The sequence below is a fragment of the Microtus oregoni genome, unplaced genomic scaffold, assembly GCF_018167655.1.
Source record: "Microtus oregoni isolate MIOR12 unplaced genomic scaffold, Mior012 000045F_ref0000178, whole genome shotgun sequence".
Classification (NCBI taxonomy): Eukaryota; Metazoa; Chordata; class Mammalia; order Rodentia; family Cricetidae; genus Microtus; species Microtus oregoni.
In genome coordinates this window covers 18,025,474-18,040,097 of record NW_024543219.1, presented here as the reverse complement: position 1 = coordinate 18,040,097, position 14,624 = coordinate 18,025,474, and the positions used below count along the sequence as shown (strand labels likewise).

Genomic DNA, 14,624 nt, shown 5'->3' with positions numbered 1-14,624 from the left:
AGGAAACCCTATCATTAAGGTCTCTCCCCCCACCTCTCTCTCTCTCTCTCTCTCTCTGTGTGTGTGTGTGTGTGTGTGTGTGTGTGTGTGTGTGCTGTAGGACATATCAGGACATTGTAACTGTGTTTTGTGCATCTTTAAAAAGCATGGAGTTTGGGGAATACTCATTTCAAGGAGGCTCGAATAGTGTTAATCCAAAAATTATATGCCAAATTATTCCTGGATAGTATTTCCCAAAGTGTTTTCTTCTGCGATAGTAGCTGTCAGCACCAAGGATTTCATATGAAAAAAAAAATGTCAGGACAGTAGTTTGGGAAAGCCATCAGGTCATAGAGTCGGTGGAAGCATACATATATCAGGGCTGTTCATGACATTTGGGCAGAAGTTCAATGGTGTGGTCCAGGCAACACTACATACATCATATATGAATTTACTGATTCTGATCTGTACATCTCCATGTGCTGTAATTTAGCTGCATCGTATAAATAAGAAAGTCAAGATTCAATGTCTAGAATCGCTCAACAAGTAAATAGTAGAACAGAAATAAAAAAACATTTCACTTGATTCCAGAGTTTTCTTACTCACTCTGTTACACTGACATCAGAATTACTGAGAACATGTGAACAAGCTGTGGAATTAATTTCAGGAAAGGGGAATGTCAGTCTCCATGAAGTCTTTAGGTTATGGTAACCAGAAAGAGCCACCAGCAGAAAGAATTCCATGCCCTGTGATGAGTTCATCTTATCTTTGACGACTTCTAAATGGCACTGGCTTCTCTCGTGCACTAATATACTTAACCATACAGCAAATGCCATAACAGAAGGAGGAGATGAAGCACAGGGTCATGTCTTGTGGAAGAATGCTTCCTTGACCTTACAAATACATGTTAGAAGAACAAAGATTAAATTTAATAGCCATAGCTTCCACATTAGAAAATGATAAAATGAACAAATTAAATCCAAAGTAAGAAATCAAGGATTAAAGGTTATAATAGAAATCAATGAAATCAAAAACTTAAAATCAGTTGAAGAAAAAAAATCAATGAACAAAAGCTGTTTCTTTTGAAAAAAAATCAATAAAATAGTCAATTAACCAGACCTAACCAGGAGCAAAAAAGAAGATCCAAATTGTCATGTCAGAAATCAAGGAAGATCTCTCACTACTGATCCCATGAACATTAAAAGGCTAACAATATAACATTAACAATTTTATGCTCATATATTGAATAGCTTAGATGAAATGCACAAATTCATTTAATCTTACGAGTAAAACCAAATAACCCTGTTAGACCTAGCTCTATTTCAGAAATTGGCTGATAATAAGCCACCTGTTAGAACAGAAAGCACCAGGCAAAGACAGCTTTATTGGTGAATAGATAAAATATTGAATCAAAATGCTATGCCAATTATTCAGGTTTTTTTTCAGAAAATACAAGTACAAGGAAATGTATGAGTAAAACATACTCTAATTAAAAAGCCAGATGATATAAGAACATAAAACTATAGACAGTATCTCTCATAAATATAACTGTAAAAGTCCTCAATGGAATATTAGCCAACTATATTTAACCATGTAGAAATAGAATTATATACCATAACTAAGTCATATTGTACCAAGAAATCAAGGGTGGTTCATCATTCCAAAACCAAATAACAAAACCTACTATAAGACATGTAAAGAAAAATTTACATATAAACAGGTTACAATAAGCACTTGATAAAAGTTAACACCCATTTATGATAGCTCAAAAATATTTCTAAGTTTATTGTACACTTTAAATTTAATTAAATCATTTCATTTGGAAATACGCTGTTTAATCTTCTATATTTTGAAATTTTCCAACCATGGTTTTATTATTGATGTTTGCTCTAATTCCACTGAGGTCTCATACACTGCGAGTTCTATGGTTTTTTAAATGGCTTAAATTACTTAATTGCCTAGACTATTGTTTATATTGGACAATGTTCCCCAAGAGCTTCAGAAGCACAGCACTGTATTAGTGATGGATGAAGTAACACATGAAAGGCCTCCCGAGTCAGTTGATGGATGGTACTGTTTTGTCTACCTACCCTCAGATGGCTGACTGTTGGGTCTTTGTTGCTATTGGGCTTCTGTAGAAATTTTCAGCTAAGATAGTAAATCTATCTTTTTTTTTTTGGCGTCATATTTTCTGATGTCTAATTGGTAAGGATTATTAACTTAATGATTGTTAAGTTCTTGGGAAGTTGGTTTTTTATTTCAGAAAGTAATGTTTCTTTTCATTGCTGGTAACTTTATTTAATATGAATTTGTCCTTTTGTGCAATCAGTATCCCCTTCCCAGCTGTGGTCCTTGAGTGCTGGCTGCTGTATCCTTCTTCACTGTCTCACTTCTACCCTCCCTGCATTTTTAGGTTGAAGTGTATTTCTTACACTTAATGTATAGCTGGGTCTTTCCCTTCCCAATACACTTTGACAACCATTGTCCTTTAATTACTATACTGAGAGCATCTGTATCTAAGGTCATTATTGAAATAATTATTTAATATTTCCTGTACTTTAACTATTGTTCACTCAATACTTTTGACTATGCCTTCTTACACTTCCAATTTTTCTTACCCTCCACTGCTTTTAATTGAACATTTTGTGATTCCATTTTTCCTGATTTCATAATATATTAATTGTGGATAGAACTAGAAAATATACTGAGTGAGGTAACCCAGACTCAGAAAATCAGATACTGCATGTCTTCTCTTATTTGTGGATGTTAGCTATAAATCTTTAGAGGCAAGTTGTAGTGGGAGGCCGCTTGTTTGTTCCGGCTGCTCAGACTTGACATAACCACACACACAAAAAAAATGTATTAATTAAATCACTGCTTGGCTTATTTGCTCTAGCTTCTTATTGGCTAGCTCTTACATCTTAAACTAACCCATTTCCATTAATCTGTGTATCACCATGTGGCTGTGGCTTACCGGGTAAAGGTCTATCCAGCATCTGGCATCTGTCTCGAGAAGGGCTTTTTTTGACCACTTTTTTTAAAAAATATTTATTTATTTATTTATTTATTTATTTATTTATTATGTATACAATATTCTGCCTGTGTGTATGTCTGCAGGCCAGAAGAGGTCACCAGACCTCACTACAGATGGTTGTGAGCCACCATGTGGTTGCCGGGAATTGAACTCAGGACCTTTGGAAGAGCAGGCAGTGCTCTTAACCACTGAGCCATCTCTCCAGCCCCCTTTTTGACCACTTTTTCCCAGCATTTAGTTTAATTTTCCTTGCTCCCATCCCCACCTAGCTCTCCTCTGCCCTATCACAGGCCAAAGTGGTTTCTTTATTCATTAACTAATAAAAGCAACATATATACAGAAGGACTTCCTACACCATTTCCCCTTATCTGTTTAAATAAAAAGGAAGGTTTTAACTTTAACATAGTAAAATTACATATATCAAAACAAATATCAAGTAAGAATTACAGTTACAATATTTATATTTACTTTATCTTTTATCATAACTACGGGAAACTATAATTATAACTGTCTATTCTTCAAGTCCATCAAAGAACCCAGAAGGATATATTACCTGAGCAGAAAGTGCATTATAAGCAACTTCCAAAACTTTAAAAATGACAGACATCTCCCTGACTAGACAGTCACACATAGTTCATTAACATGGAACATCCAATCTTTAGCCTGTAGGCCCATAGTGTCCAGCAGATTTTCCATGAAGCAGGAAATCCCAAGATCTGTTCTGCCTAGTAATGGCAAAGCCTAACAGTTGCTTTCTGGAAGACTCTTTCATGAAGCAGGAATCCCGAAGGACCATCTCACCTTTAGGCAAGTTCAGCAATCATTCTTCTGTGGGTTCTGCATGTCCAGTTCACACAGCATACTATCAAGCAGTCCAGGAAAGAGCAGGTTCTTGCCCAAATGGCTAGCAAACTCCATTAGTATCCTCTTCAATGTCCATCTTCCTCTTGAATTAATTGGTGCTACCAAAAGCAGATGTGTCTCATTGTCATGAAAAGGCCTAAGATTTTAAAACACTTTAAATGTCATATTCTGTAGTCTTTGAAAAATTTGAAGAATACTTATTTAACTGAAATATATATATATATATATATATATCCTAATTAACATGACTACAAGCTTGATTATTTTAGATGACTATGAACCTGTATTTCTTAATTATCCACTACATTTTAAAATGAGCTGCACAAACACAGTACCTTAAACAAGAGCTGAAATATATAAACATATATATATATAGCAAAATTTATCTTAAATTTGTTTTAATAAACCAAGATCCATATCAATGCAAAGTATTGATCTCTATGGCATTCCCCCTTTAAATGTAAACAAGCATTTATAAACAATATTTGGGAATTTGGGTATAGTTCTCTCCAAACTGCTTACTGCTTTTTGTTGTGCAAAGTAATTTTTATGAGGATGTTCATGAAAACCTTTTGGGGTATTGGTCCACTAAACCACATTAGTCTAGAAGGATTCCACAGGTTCTCATCTTCTGTGGAAACAAAAGAAGAACTTCTTTTCCAAAGCAACAAACCCTTAGACCCAAATTCTGAAGTCATGATACTTTTAAAATATATATTCTGGTTTAGCTTAGCAGCCCATACAATGAAATATCTCTCTGTACTTAGCTACTTAACAGTCAAAAAATTTAAAAAAACATAATAATATACATAATCCAGACTCTCTGTGTATATGCCATCTTTATGTGGCTTATTTTTCTTACTCTATTACTTTTTCTACACATTTACTCTGTCTCTTTAAGACTTTGTTTTATTTTTTAAAACCATTTTCTTCCTTTTATAACTGTTCTGTATTATTTTTCTTCTCTCTCCCAAGCCTATGGACATTTATCCAGCACTGTGACCCATTTAGTTTCCATCTGGATTTGTCTTTATTACATGCATATCTGTAATTACTTTCTGACCAGGAGTACTTTGTTTTAATGCTAAGCAGGCATAGCTATGACCAAGGCTGCTTTGCCTTTTAGCTCCACCCTGTCCTACATGGCAGAGATCTGGTTCCATTCTGGGACCAATTCCAGGGTCAGGTTGCAGGAGATCTGTGTTGCCATTAAGCAGGTTTTAGCACTCTGGCCACACACCCCATTTAAATGTTCCATAGCTGGACCTCCCTAAAGAGTCAGAGTTGTTCATGCAACTACCCAAACCAAGTAGCCTTCTTAAAGGAGCCATGCAGTTTTTGATGCTTCTGCTGAGTTAGGAACCTTTGCTTAAAAGAATCATGCCTCTGCTTGCTTCTTGCAAACAGAGCCCACCCAAGAAAATGCTGTTACCCCCCCCCAAAAGCCATGCTTAACTCTGTTCTTTTGTGTCTAGAATTCCTTTATGTAGGCTTTCTCAGGTTTTATGTGTATATAGTTGACCACATTGGCATGATATATATCTTGGAGTAACCACAGACACCAGGAAATTCAAAAGAGATGATATCAGGGTGTACTAGAGAGGGGAATGATGGAACATAGTTGTTATGAAAGGGAAAACAGGTGCCAGGGCCTTATGTGGAGAGGAAGGAGAAAGAGGAATAAACAGTACAAAAATTATGTTCCAAAAAGTCATATGAAATTATACTAATGGATATTTAAAATTACACATATAAATATACATATCATATATATGTAATATATATGGGAAGAGAAGGAGGGTAATAATGAAGTTGCACCAATTAGGGTAAAAATGTCCCAATGCAAAATATCCATAGACATGCCTTTCAGTTCACTATTCTTTACTTAGCTATGTCTAATGCACTTACTTCAAAGTGTTATCTACTAAAACCACTTCATTCCTATATAAGAAATGACATATGACCAACAGAAAAGTGTAAAACTAAAGGAAATAGGTGCAGTGAAGACAAGAATAAAAGAAGTCAACGCCAATTACCTTCATAAATGAGAAGACAGTTTACGTGGTAGACATCAGAAAGCCAGAGCTAATGTTCACTGGAAGCAACTCAGAGAAGCTCAAGCTGGACAAGAGCACACGGGAGCCTTTGTGATGAGGAGTCAGACTGCCCTCCCAGCAATGCAGGCTCAACATGAAAACTCTGAGAACATTTGTGAGTGTGACTCTTACGATGGTTTGCTATCTGTGTTGCTCCTCATGGTCTCTAGACACGTGTGCCTACTGAAATTAATTTCTAACAAATTAAATTAAAATTATGTGTTCTTCTATTGTGCCAGGTACGGTTCCAGCGCTCAATAAGCACATGCTTCTAGCAGTCACCATATCATGCAGAGCAGTGTAAAAGATTCTATTAGGCAGGGCAGAAATTCTTCAATCAGCTCAGTTATTTTCCCCAATACATATGTGTGTCTGGAATTCTACTTTTCTTTTGCTGGTCAATTTAAAGTAATGAGAAAAAGAAAATAGAATTATTCTGCCAATAATAGATTCAATATAGACACTCCAATGAGAGGCTTAAGCTCAAACCTCGAATTCAATTAAAAATGTTGATTATCCGTTGAGACATCTATTCCCCTGTGTGCTCTTTTTCTTTTCCTGTGAGCATGTCCTGTCAAATTGGAAAATAAGTTGTGATTACTGGAATCCAGTCAAGTTGATTGACAGATGCCAATTAAGTATCTACTGAAAGAAGAAAAAATGATGCTGGCTAATTGTTGTTGTTGGACTCCGTAGTCCCCAACTGGTGTTATACAGACCTCCAGCAGGGATTTAAGAAATTGCTCTCCAGTTGCTGTCAGCCACCCACTGGGCTCCCTTGGATAGTCCCAACAGCATCAAGACCCTAAAGTTCCAGGCCTGCATCTTCTTGTAACTGATGAAAAGTATTTACAGCAGCCACAACTGAGTTAGAGCGGATGTTTCCTATGTTAAGGGAAATGTCATACTACACTGACGATGCCCTTTGGATATCATAATGTGGAGATGAAGGTGGGAGTTTGAGCATTAGCATGCAGAAAAAGAGCAGAATGAGATACAAACCAAATGACCAAGCCCTGGATGTGGCTTCACTCAATGCCGTGAAACCACAACAGAGTCACTTCGTGTTTCTATCACAAGAATTGTGTGTGGTGCAGGGAGGAGGTCCACTGCGCCTGGAGTACACTGAGGCTCAGTGAGATTTCTAATCATTTCAAATGTTTCCAGTAAGTAGCAGATGCATGGTGTAACCCATAGTTTCCTAATGCCAAATCTGAGTTCTTCTCCACCACCCCCAGCTGTGGTGTTTGCTGAACAGCCATAGTATCTCAGCCCTCCAGTTGAGACCATCTTATCTACCTAGCTACAAGTCCACGTGAACTCTGGCTGAGAGGAGCTTGAGAGGTGGACAGTGTTAAATTTGAGTTTGTTTTCAATCTTTGTCAGAAGTGTTTATATAGGGACCTGAGGCACATTTTAAATGAATGCACTTATTGAAAATCTTTCTTTTACTGAACAATTATTGGACGTTTATGGTACATTTAGAATTTGAGAGATAGAGATAAATTCGTATCTCATTCTCTCTTCTTTCAAGTAGAGTAGAGCATTGTAGAATAAACAAGTGACCAGCAAACTATTACAAAACACAGTCCTGGAGATAATGAGAGGAGGGTGCCTAGGCTATTATGTAATCATGTCCTAGAGGTAGGAATATGGGAGGAGAAACCATGTGGGGGCAATGAGTGCCACATTGCGGAGAAACAAATAATAATAGAATCAAGCAATGCTATATTTATTTATTTTGTTGTTGTTTTTTGTTTTGTGTTTTGTTTTGAGATGAAATCTCACTATGTAGCCCATGTTGACCTGAAACTTACTATATAGACCAAGCTAGCTTTAAGCCTGCAGAGATGCACCTGACCCCACCTAATAAATTCTAGAATTAAAGATGTGTGTCATCATGAAGTGAGAAGAATTTTAAACACTTTCAGTGATAAACTATCATTTTCTCTAAAAAAACAAACAAACAGCAACAAAAAAATTGTCAGATTAAGTTCTAAACAATTGCTGTGCCTACTGTTAAGTTTGGTATATATATATATAATATATATATATATATATATATATTATATATATTTGTGCTTTGTGCTCTTGTTTTTTCTAGAAATATTCTACCCTCCATCCACTAATTTAAACTGTTTGTTATTCAGCCTTCTTCTCCTAAACCATCATTCCAGAGCAGATTCCAGAATAAGAATGACTGCAGACCAGGGGCTCTGATGAAGGGACCCCTGATACACATGATCATGAGCAACAAGTGTATGTAAGCGGCTCTGCATCATGAAGACCTAAGTCTCAAGAGGTGAAATTCAATGCTCAGACAAGGATGTAGGTCTACATTGCTTAGCTCTGACTGACCTAGAACTCATAGTTGGACTGCCAGGCTTTCTGTGTGGTGAGATTCCAGCCTGTACTACTGTGCCCTGTATCTATGTGAATCTTGAGCTCACTGCCTCCTTCTTTTCAAAATCTCTTTCTGTTTATTGTTTGGGAATTCATCCACTGTTTCCTCAGAAAGCTTTAGAGCCTTAAAGGCAGCTGTGCTAGATTCCCTGTGACGAGTCTACCCTCTGGGTCACCTGCACTTTCATTCTTTGCACTGCTCTGTCTCTTCTCAATGGGTTGCATTTTCCCGAATTTTAGCTTCTTGCCCTCTTGGGTGAGGGCAGGCCCTTGGTGTGAAGCAGTAGTGGCTGGGTCTACTCCTAGAAATAGTCACTCTTCTCCTGAGTCACTGGAGCGCCTCTCCTGTCACACTAGTCAGCATCTGGGTTGGCCTTTGGTTTTGTTGCTTCTGTGCCTATCTTAAGACTTTCAGGCTTTATACTCCTTACTATTAGCTTGTCCAGGCAATGGGAGCGGCTCCAGAGTGTGAAAAGTTAGCCTCTGAGCTTCTCTTCTACCCACAAAGGTTGGCCTTCCCTCTTGCCTGGAAGAGACAGCTGATTTATTTATTTATTTATTTATTTATTTATTTATTTATTTATTTATGATTTCTGCCTCCTCTCCACCGCCTCCCATATCCCTCCTCCTCCCCCAATCAAGTCCCCCTCCCTCATCAGCCCGAAGAGCAGTCCGGGTTCCCTGCCTTGTGGGAAGTCCAAGGACCACCCACCTCCTTCCAGGTCTAGTAAGGTGAGCATACAAACTGACTTGGCTCCTACAAAGCCAATAGGATCAAAAGCAGTAGGATCAAAACTTAGTGTCATTGTTCTTGACTTCTCAGTAGTCCTCATTGTCCCCTATGTTCAGCAAGTCCGGTTTTATCCCATGCTTTTTCAGACCCAGCCCAGCTGGCCTTGTTGAGTTCCCGATAGATCATCCCCAATGTCTCAGTACGTGGGTGCACCCGTCACGGTCCTGAGTTCCTTGCTTGTGCTCTATCTCCTTCTGTTCCTGATTTGGACATTGGGATTTCAGTCTGGTGTTCCAATTTGGGTCTCTGTCTCTGTCTGCTTTCATCGCCCGATACAAGTTAATCTCCAGGAGGATGACTATATGTCTTTCTTTGGGTTCAGCTTCTTATTTAGCTTCTCTAGGATCACGAATTATAGGCTCAATGTCCTTTATTTATGGCTAGAAACCAAATATGAGTGAGTAGATCCCATGTTCCTCTTTTTGGGTATGGCTTACCTCACTCAGGATAGTGTTTTCTATTTCCGTCCATTTGTATGCAAAATTCAAGAAGCCCTTGTTTTTTACTGCTGAGTAGTACTCTAATATGTATATATTCCATACTTTCTTCATCCATTCTTCCGTTGAAGGGCATCTAGGTTGTTTCCAGGTTCTGGCTATTACAAACAATGCTGCTATGAACATAGTTGAGCATATACTTTTGTTGTATGATAAGGCCTCTCTTGGGTATATTCCCAAGAGTGATATTGCTGGGTCCAGGGGTAGGTTGATCCCGAATTTCCTGAGAAACCGAAACACTGCTTTCCAAAGTGGTTGCACAAGTTTACATTCCCACCAGCAAAGGATAAGTGTACCCTTTCCTCCACAACCTCTCCAACAAAGGCTATCATTGGTGTTTTTTATTTTAGCCATTCTGACAGGTGTAAGATGGTATCTTAAAGTTGTCTTGATTTGCATTTCCCTGATCGCTGAGGAAGTTGAGCATGACCATAAGTGTCTTTTGGCCATTTGAACTTCTTCTGTTCAGAATTCTCTGTTCAGCTCAGTGCCCCATTTTATAATTGGGTTGATTAGTTTTTTACGGTCTAGTTTCTTGAGTTCTTTATATATTTTGGAGATCAGACCTTTGTCAGTTGCGGGGTTGGCAAAGATCTTCTCCCAGTCAGTAGGTTGCCTTTGTGTCTTAGTGAGAGTGTCCTTTGCTTTACAGAAGCTTCTCAGTTTCAGGAGGTCCCATTTATTCAAAGTTGCTCTCAGTGTCTGTGCTGCTGGGGTTATACGTAGGAAGTGGTCTCTTGTGCCCATGTGTTGTAGAGTACTTCCCACTTTTTCTTCTATCTGGTTCAGTGTCTTCGGACTGATATTGAGGTCTTTAATCCATTTGGACTTGAGTTTTGTGCATGGTGATAGATATGGATCTATTTTCATTCTTCTACAGATTGACAACCAGTTTTGCCAGCACACTTTGTTGAAGATGCTCTCTTTTTTCCATTGTATACTTTTAGCTCCTTTATCGAAAATCAGGTGTTCATAGGTTTGTGGGTTAATGTCAGGGTCTTCTATACGATTCCATTGATCGACTTCTCTGTTTTTATGCCAATACCAAGCTGTTTTCAATACTGTAGCTCTGTAATAGAGTTTGAGGTCAGGGATGGTAATGCCTCCAGACGCTCCTTTGTTGTATAAGATTGTTTTGGCTATCCTGGGTTTTTTGTTTTTCCATATAAAGTTGATTATTGTCTTCTCCAGATCTGTGAAGAATTTTGATGGGATTTTGATGGGGATTGCATTGAATCTATAGATTGCTTTTGGTAGAATTGCCATTTTTACTATGTTGATCCTCCCAATCCAGGAGCAAGGGAGATCCTTCCATTTTCTGCTGTCCTCTTCAATTTCTTTCTTCAAAGACTTAAAGTTCTTGTCAAATAGATCTTTCACTTCCTTGGTCAGAGTTACCCCAAGATATTTTATGCTATTTGTGGCTATCGTGAAAGGTGATGCTTCTCTGATTTCCCTCTCTGCTTCTTTGTTTTTACTGTAAAGGAAGGCAACTGATTTTTTGGAGTTGATCTTGTATCCTGCCACATTACTAAAAGGTGTTTATCAGCTGTAGGAGTTCTTTGGTAGAGTTTTTGGGATCACTTATGTATACTATCATATCATCTGCAAATAACGAAAGCATAACTTCTTCCTTTCCAATACGAATCCCCTTGATCCCCTTATGTTGTCTTATTGCTATTGCTAGAACTTCAAGCACTATATTGAAGAGGTATGGAGAGAGTGGACGTATCCTTGTCGTGTTCCTGATTTTAGTGGGATGGCTTTAAGTTTTTCTCCATTTAATTTAATGTTAGCTGTTGGCTTGCTGTAAATAGCTTTTATTATATTTAGTTATGCCCCTTGTATCCCTAATCTCTCCAAGACTTTTATCATAAAGGGGTGTTGAATTTTGTCGAATGCTTTTTCTGCATCTAATGAAATGATCATATGGTTTTTTCTTTCAGTTTATTAATATGGTGGATTACATTGATAGTTTTGTGTATGTTGAACCAGTCCTGCATCTCTGGGATGATGCCTACTTGATCATAATGGATAATTTTCCTAATGTGTTCTTGGATTCGGTTTGCCAGTATTTTATTGAGAATTTTTGCATTGAGGTTCATGAGTGAAATAGGTCGGTAATTCTCTTTCTTGGTTGGGTTTTTGTGTGGTTTTGGTATCAGGGTAACTGTAGCTGCATAAAAGGAATTTGACAATGACTCTTCTGTTTCTATATTGCAAAATACATTAAGGAGTATAGGTATTAGCTCTTCTTGGAAGTTCTGGTAGAATTCTGCATTGAAACCATCTGGTCCTGGGCTTTTTTGGATGGGAGATTTTTGATAACAGCTTCTAATTCTTCGTGACTAACAGGCTTATTTAGATCTTTTGTTGGCTTTGCTGTTTTCTGTGATCAGTGCGTTAATTTTCTCTCTGGTGTCCTCAGAATCTGAGATTCTTTCTTCTATCTCTTGTATTCTATTGATTATGCTTGTTTCTTTAGTCTCTGCTCGTTGACGTAGATTTTCCATATCCAGCTAGTCCTCGGTTTGTGTTTTCTTCCTTGCTTCCATTTCAGTTTTCAAATCTATTTTTTTTTAAAATATTTATGTGCTCGCTTCGGCAGCACATATACTAAAATTGGAACGATACAGAGAAGATTAGCATGGCCCCTGCGCAAGGATGACACGCAAATTCGTGAAGCGTTCCATATTTTTACAAACACTCATCACAAAATATTCAGGAAATATGGGACACAATAAAAAGACCAAACCTAAGAATAATAGGAGTAGAAGAAGGAGAAGAAGTGCAGCTCAATGGTCCAGAAAATATATTTAATAAAATTATAGAAGAAAACTTTCCCAACCCAAAGAAAGATATACCTATGAAGGTTCAAGAAGCATACAGAACACCGAATAGGCTGGATCAAAAAAAAAACATCCCCTCGCCATATAATTATCAAAACACAAAGCATACAGAATAAGGAAAGAATATTAAGAGCTGCAAAGGAAAAAGGCCAAATTACTTAAATATTTATTTATTTATTATATACACAGTGTTCAGCCTCCATGTCTGCAGGCCAGAAGAGGGTGCCAGATCTCATTACAGATGGTTGTGAGCCACCATGTGGTTGCTGGGAATTGAACTCAATACCTTCAGAAGAGCTGTCAGTACACTTAACCACTGAGCCATCTCTCCAGCCCCCAGTTTTCAATTCTTGAACGGTTTCCATTACCTGCTTGATCATTTTTTCTTGGTTTCCCAGGGTATCATTTACATATTTACTCATTTTTCAAACTTTTTCTTATACTTCTCATCCATTTCTATAAGGACATTTTTTACATGTTGTTTAAGGGACTCTAATGCTTTTATAAAGTCAACTTTTTCCACTTCTTCTGTGTTAGGGTGTTCAAGACCTTCTGTTGTAAGATCATTGGGTTCTGGTGTTTTCATGTTGATTTTGAGGTTGTTGGGTGAATTTTTGCCTTGGCGCCTGCCCATCTCCTCCTATTGATGATGGATCAGGTTTCCCTGCTGGCCAGCCCCCGCCTTAGAAAATGCCCTAGCTCCTCGTTTCCTTTCTCCTGCTGTGGGCCAAAATCCCTCTCACCACTCAGAAGGGTCTTCAGGAAGGACCAGGCTCCCTGTTCACCAGCGACCTCGTCAACGAAAGGCCTACCTCTCTGCAAGCCAGCCACCAAAACAAAGAAACTCCCATTGCCCTCTGCCCTGAGCACCCAACCCAGCACCCAATCAGGCTGAACTGGGTGATCACATGGCCCCACGGAAGGGAGGGAGAATGAAGGAGGCCCCTGGGTGCAAGCTGGGATGGGCCAGGGAGAGAGAGGTCACAGCAGAGGAGTAGCAGCCCCAGCAGAGGGGGGCAGCCCTCACAGACTGACCAGGGAATCAAGGGGGTCAGGGAATGTCCCTGCACTGTTTCCTGGGACCCGCTGTCTGCCGAGAACACTCTCCCCACTCAGAAGGCTCTTCAGGGACAGGACAAAGCTCCCCGTTCTCCAGGGGACCTCGCCAGTGAAAGGCCTACCTCTCTGCAGGCCAGCCCCCAAAGAACCTACTTGATTTAACTATAATGGGGCGATCTGCTCTCAGTGTGGGCTTCGGTGTTTCAAGCTTGGACCATCCTGTGTCTGCCGCGCGTCTGCGCTTGTCTCTCCGCGCCACTGCCCACGTCTGCCGAGATAGCTGGCTTTTAACCCTTCAATGATGCAGTCATTTCTCTGTTTTTAAATTTGTTGTCTTTCTTACTCTTTTAGGCCTTTTCAACGTGTTTTTGAAGAGATTCTTCTGGTGTGAATATCGAATCTCCTTACCTTCATATTTTCATCTTACTGCCTGTCAAGGATGTAAACATTTCCATAGTTTCTGATCATCAGAGTTTTCATTAATATTAACTGTTGACAAATTTCATATTTGAAATTTGTAGTTTCATTTATGTGGATTTTTTTAAAAAGGTTCCAAATGGAAGGATTTAAAAAGTTTTCCATCTTCTTGCTGCTATTAAAGTGTACAGTTTTGCATAACGACAGACACAGCAGCCCATGCCTTTAGCCCCCACTTAACAACAGACACAGCAGCCCACTCCTGTAGCTTAGGAGGTAGAGGCAGAAACAATAGTTGAGCATAACACCAACATAAAATACTTAAAGAGGTCATAAACAAATAAATAAAAAATTATTATCTCATGTGGAACGTACTACTGATTTCTTTGTGATCTAGCTAATTCTAATGCAGAATTGGTTTTGTGATAGGTTCATGGGTGTTTTAGGAAAATTTGTAGCCCTTGTCATCACTGTGTATATGTATAACATGTGGTGTTTGTGGGTGTATATAATATTTAGTTCTGGTTTTGAAATACTCCAGAGATTATCATCATTATTATTGATATGATCATGTGTATATGTGTGTATGTTATCACTGCATATATTATTTAGTGTGTGTGATCACTGTATATA

General features: G+C 38.5%; 1 non-coding gene across 1 annotated transcript; it reads left to right on the top strand.

Moving 5' to 3' along the window:
* The first annotated feature begins 12,258 nt into the window (after positions 1 to 12,258).
* LOC121435160 lies at positions 12,259 to 12,365 on the top strand. Its single transcript, XR_005972548.1, has one exon. It is a non-coding gene; the product is annotated as a U6 spliceosomal RNA (small nuclear RNA).
* The last annotated feature ends 2,259 nt before the right edge of the window (positions 12,366 to 14,624 follow it).